Source organism: Carassius carassius, chromosome 24 (genome assembly GCF_963082965.1).
Source record: "Carassius carassius chromosome 24, fCarCar2.1, whole genome shotgun sequence".
NCBI lineage: Eukaryota > Metazoa > Chordata > Actinopteri > Cypriniformes > Cyprinidae > Carassius > Carassius carassius.
In genome coordinates this window covers 31,672,348-31,678,757 of record NC_081778.1, presented here as the reverse complement: position 1 = coordinate 31,678,757, position 6,410 = coordinate 31,672,348, and the positions used below count along the sequence as shown (strand labels likewise).

Below are 6,410 nucleotides of genomic sequence, written 5' to 3'. Positions count from 1 at the left end.
GCTCATATACTGGTTTTACAGAGAGAAGTGTGATCATAAACAGTGACGACATGATCAAGTTCGCATTTCTCAGCTCAGCCTTTTTCACAAGCAACAAAAATAGAAATAAAGAACTAAAGAAAGGAAAGCAGAAGTGTCTTCAGTGAGTAAGAGCAGCAGGAATCACAAAACTGAAATACTGACTGAAGAGGTTATGACGTGCTAAACATGGGGAAAGCGGCTTTAATGTGTCTTTAGCGAATAAAGAGATATATTTCGTTTATTGTATGAGTTCAGAAGTGATGCTTGCAGCTTTATGTGATTATAAAGCTGGATATTACTTCTCTGTACATATTTGCATTTATACATTGAATTATTGTAATACAGAATAATTATTTCTGTATGTTATTTCTGTATGAATTTGAGTTAATAAACGCAATTCAATGCAATTTTATTTAGAGATTTATTTTCCAAGTAAAAAGATTGACATCTGGATGATTTGGCTTTAATGTGATGTATCAGCAAATACATTGTTATTTCAGCTTTTTATTACCTGTAAAGCTGGATATTATATCTCTGGATATTAAACTTATATGTAAGTTTAATATAATTATTGGAAAATGTAAAGAAAAATTTAAGAATATATTTATTATAAATTTGATAATTTATTTTAATATTATATAATCAGTTAAAATTATAATAAATTATTATATATATAAATATATATATATATATATATATATATAAATTATGCATTTCGATAGAATTTGTTTTATTGCCTTTAATTTATTTTTCATTTTATTTTTCAAATAAACAACCCATTGTATTACAGTAATTTAAATATATGTATATATATAAATATATATATATATATATATAATTATTTTCTAATATATTTTTATATAATATAATCAGTGAAAAAATAAAGAAAAATTAATAATTATTAATAACGTGTGTAATAATGTGTGTGTGTGAAATGAATTAACCAAAAAGGTGATTTAAAACGTGTACAGCTTTATTGTTTACCGTGTTTTATTAGCTGTAAAGCTGGATATTATTTCTCTGTACATATTTCCATCTTTATAAACTGAATTACTGTAATTAAAATGGACATATTTCTGTATCTTACTCATGCATTTGAGTTGGGAACCATTTAAATAAATCACAAAACTCACTTTGATTTTATTTACTCTTTTATTTATATTGCCATAGTAATAAGTCGGACTCAATCCTTAATAAAAATGCAATCCTGTCCGGATTTTATTAGTAGTGCCAGAACTCAAATCATTCAGCTATTTGTGCAATCAGAAATACTGAGTCAGATGTCGAGTGGTGAAGTCTGTGAAGTAAAAATGTAAAACACCTGTGACCTCGGTCGTGTAACGTACCAGCACTGCTTTTATTCTGCAATTCATATTCATCAGCGAGGCTCTGGACGTTTATCAGTCTATGAAACTATGAAATGTCTCAGTGCATTTGCTCTCCGTCTGTCCGAACACGTCCACATTCACAGTCAAACTCCGATGGTCTCGATGGATTCACAGCTGCATTGAAGAACAAAAGAGAAGTTACTGAATGTGAAACGCTGATGAGACACTGCTCATAGTGTGAAGTTTATTAAGAGCTGTTCACACGGACAGTGATCATGAGTACCGCTGGTTGCATCATAGATCAAAATAAAATTGATTTTGAAATGAGGATTAATGCAATAGTCAAATTGTGTCCATTTACATTTATGCATTTAGCAACTTAAGGAGAACCAAAGCCGACAATAATCCTAATGCTAAATTAGTATTGTATAATCTGTATTACTCATTTTTAATTGTTAAATAATTGCATCATTGCAATATGTCTTTTTTTTCTATTTTCAAAATCTTTTAAACTTTGTATTTTCTTCTTAACCACTTCAGCTGTTATTTTGATTTTTTGAGAATTAGGCATATGCAATATTGGACCCACCGGTGGGTCCCCAGAGTTGATGTGGTTAAAGTCATTTTAATTCTCTAAGCAGATGCACTCACAAACAAATTTGCCGATCCGTGTACTTTTGCATCCATTTGTTTTTCTTTTTTTAACCATGAACGAAAAAACATATGGTTATTGTATTTTTAAATGTTATGCTGAAAACCAAAATTAAAATTAGAACAGTACACACACACACACACACACACACACACACACACACACACATATATATATATAACTTAGCAATTTTTTGCTAGCATCTTTTCAGATTACCCTAGCAACTTTTTTTTTCAAAAAGCACCTAGCAACAAATTTAGCTATTTAAAAAAAAATCTACTTTTAACAACTTCTGTAAAGTGACTCATGATAAAAAAGGCACATATTTTCATTTAAATTACACAGAAAGAGGAAACCATTGAGCAGCACAACAACCTGGAGAAAGACGGCTAACAGTACAAACGTCAAATTAGCATTAGATTTCAAGTTCCACTTGGTCAATAATAAATGCACATTTATGATACAGCATGTTATTAGATTACATTTTCCATATTTCATTTCTGGGTTAAAAAACGAATGGACGCAAAAGTACACAGACCTTTGCCTCTCTCATTCTAGAATTATTCATTCTTTCAAAATATACAATTGCAAATATACAAATATTGTAAGTCAATAAGTCACTATTGCAGTAAAAACAGATTTTATTTTTATGTATGTATTTTTTGATATACTGAAGAAATACAAAAAAAAAAAACATTTTTCTTTTAATTTTCACAAATGATGCAGAAAAACATTAATATCTGCATTTTTTATATTAAAAATACTGGATAAAATGTTAAAATCATGTATTTTTCATATTGCACAATGCAGAAAAAAATAAAATTTCTGTATTTTTCATATTGCAAATACTGCAGAAAAGCAAACGTTTCTGTATTTTCTTTTCATATCGCAAATATTGCAGGAAAACAGAAATCCTGTATTTTTTCATATCGTAAATACTGCAGGAAAACTAAAATTCCTATCACAAACATTGCAGAAAAGCAAAAGTTCCTGTTTTTTTCATATTGCAAATACTACAGAATAACTAAAAATCCTTTATTTTTTTCATATCGCAAATATTGCAGAAAAACTAAATTTCCTGTAATTATTCCATATCACAAATACTGCAGAAAAAGAAAATCCTGTATTTTTCATATCATAAATACTGCAAAAAAACGAATAAATCCTGTATTTTAATATTGCAAATACTACAGAAAAGCAATAATTCACGTTTTTTTTTCATATCGTAAATACTGCGAAAAAAATATAAATCCTGTATTTTTTAATATCACGAATACTGCAGAAAAACAAAAATATATCACAGTGACAGTTTTTTTTTACAATATCGTGAAACCTTAGTTTCCAACTGTAATTTAAAGTCGCCTGATGCACATCGTCAGCTGTCACTGCAAATGAATGACTTCCTTTTGTTTTGATGCTGTGAATCGCTCTCAGTGTGAACGCATCTTTGCAGAAATTGCACAGATCATTCAGTCTATATTAATAAGTTTGCTGCATGATTTCACATTATCTATGCAACTCTTTATAAGCATTTAAATTTGTTTATCTCAAAAAGCATGTATATTTTTGTCAAAAATTGACCCAAATAAGACTCACACACAGGATCTTCAACATGCATTGCAGTGCATGTGATTCGCAGGGCAACGGATGGTTATTTTCAACATAATGTGCATGCATCGCATGTATGATATGTGACAATGACGACAACTCGTTCCTCAGTGAGCATCAGTAATGCAAAACCATTGCTCAACCTCAAAAGGACGATATTGCAGCTTAAGCAACAGACATTTTAATGATAAACTAAAACAACTTAAAAACAGCTTTACTAAAAACATGAATTGCATGTGAATGCATGGAGATTTCCACTGTAAATGCATTACTGTGAACCCGTTTCAGCACAATCAGCCTCACTGAGGATGACGTTACTGTCACATTAAGCTCAGAATAACCCGAATAATGAAGCACCAGGAGGACCCTTGAAGCCCAACATACACATGCAGTGCGACACAGAAACATTCAGAGCAGCGTCAGTCTCAAGCGTTATCAGGAAACACACAGTTACTTACTGATCTGAAGCATTTGATTCAGACCAGAGTTGAGAGGCCTAACAGACCTGAAGTCTTGCTCTGGTAAAACAAACACGGCAGACGAAACTAACGTTAGATAAACTACAAGAGCAAGAAACGGTGCAGAACCATGAGCGACAGTAATAGTGATGCTTGACACAGAATATTACAAATATATATGCAATTATGTATTTGAATTGCATTTAAAATGTAAACATATTTATAACATATTGCATATAAATATAAACCTAACATTATTGAATAAATGAGCAAATAAATAATATCATGGCATATATTATTAACAACTATTTGCATCTATTTAATTCGTAAATCATTAAAAAAAGTAAATTATTTATAAATTAATACAGTATTATAAACCCTGAATAATGGACAATGTCATAATAACAAGCAAAAGTGAATTCACAAACATTTAATAAAAAATCTATTTAAGAATAAAATTAAAGGTTAAAGAGAAGTGAAGAAATAACAAATAAAGGGAGAAAAGGTAACAAAACATACATTTAGGAATTAATTAAATAAAAAAATAATTTTATTTTTCTATAGCAACTCCATATTATATTCTTTCTTTCTTTCTTTCTTTCTTTCTTTCTTTCTTTCTTTCTTTCTTTCTTTCTTTCTTTCTTTCCTTCTTCCTTTCTTTCTTTCTTTCTTTTCTTTCCTTCTTCCTTCCTTTCTTTCTTTCTTTCTTTCTTTCCTTCTTCCTTTCTTTCTTTCTTTTTTTCTTTCCTTCTTCCTTTCTTTCTTTCCTTCTTGCTTTCTTTCTTTCTTTTCTTTCCTTCTTCCTTTCTTTCTTTCCTTCTTGCTTTCTTTCTTTCTTTCTTTCTTTCCTTCTTCCTTTCTTTCTTTCCTTCTTGCTTTCTTTCTTTCTTTTCTTTCCTTCTTCCTTCTTTTCTTTCTTTCTTTCTTTCTTTCTTTCTTTCTTTCCTTCTTTCTTTCTTTCTTTCTTTCTTTCTTTCTTTCCTTCTTCCTTTCTTTCTTTCTTTCCTTCTTCCTTTCTTTCCTTCTTTTCTTTCCTTCTTGCTTTCTTTCCTTCTTTTCTTTCCTTCTTCCTTTCTTTCTTTCCTTCTTGCTTTCTTTCTTCCTTTCTTTCTTTCTTTTCTTTCCTTCCTTATTTCCTCTTTCCTTCCTTTATTTTCCCTTCTTTCTTTCTTTCTTTCTTTCTTTCTTTCTTTCTTTCTTTCTTTCTTCCTTCTTTCCTCTTTCCTTCCTTTATTTTTCCTTCTTTCTTTCTTTCTTTCTTTCTTTCTTTCCTTCTTTCTTTCTTTCTTCCTTCTTTCCTTCCTCTTTCCTTCCTTTATTTTTCCTTCTTTCTTTCTTTCTTTCTTTCTTTCTTTCTTCTTTCCTTCCTTTATTTTTCCTTCTTTTTTTCTTTCTTTCTTTCTTTCTTTCTTTCTTCCTTCTTTCCTCTTTCCTTCCTTTATTTTTCCTTCTTTCTTTCTTTCTTTCTTTCTTTCTTTCTTTCTTTCCTCTTTCCTTCCTTTATTTTTCCTTCTTTCTTCCTTTCTTTCTTTCTTTCTTTCTTTCTTTCTTTCTTTCTTTCTTTCTCTTCTGCAGGTTTGGTCCTCCATATAAACCTGTTCATTGTGAAAACAACTAAATGTTTTAAAATAAAAAGTATCCACATGCTCAAAAAAAAAACATCTAGCTGTGGAGCAAGTGATGTTCAATTAGTTAAAATGTTTCAGATTCAAACTAATTGGATTTATTGACTGATAAATATATAAAGGTAATATTTATTGTCAACAAACTAATCCTATATCCTATAATCCTACATCATAAAAACAATCCCTTTTAAATAATCATTTACAGGATGAAACACATGAAGAGTCCAGTGAAATCTTGTTGGCCTGGATCGCACACAGTTTCTAGTAAAGAACTAAATGTGCGTTTATTCTCAGTTCTCATTCAGCTCCCAAACCAAGCAATAATTCAATTTCTTTAGACAGACTCTATCGTTGTTTTATAAATAATTATAATTAATATCTATTATTTATTAAAGCTGTGTAATCCAAATGGATGGAAATTTGATTTAATCTTCACTTAAGGCCTAAAGAGTTTTTTTCTCTCAATGAAAGGGAGGATCTTTTATCTTATTTGAGCAATGTTTTCTTGAACGTTCCCAGCGCTGAGTGTGTGTGTGTTTGCTCTCACCGCTGTGATGAACGTGCTGCTCTGATTCTGCAGCTCCTGCTCTTTGTGATAGAGGACGGAGGACGAGACGTTCGGAGGAGACGGGGATGAGCTGTAGCTCTCCATCAGTAACGCAGGATGATGCTGGACGCTCACGCAGTCACTGGAGCTGTCACTCACTGCAGACAACAA

At 30.6% G+C, this 6,410-nt stretch overlaps 1 long non-coding RNA gene across 1 annotated transcript; it reads right to left on the bottom strand.

Moving 5' to 3' along the window:
- Positions 1-1,380: 1,380 nt before the first annotated feature.
- LOC132103454 (uncharacterized) lies at positions 1,381-6,410 on the bottom strand. Its single transcript, XR_009423388.1, has 3 exons — positions 6,240-6,410; positions 4,068-4,127; positions 1,381-1,523 (listed from the first exon to the last, which is right to left on the bottom strand). It is a non-coding gene; the product is annotated as an uncharacterized LOC132103454 (long non-coding RNA).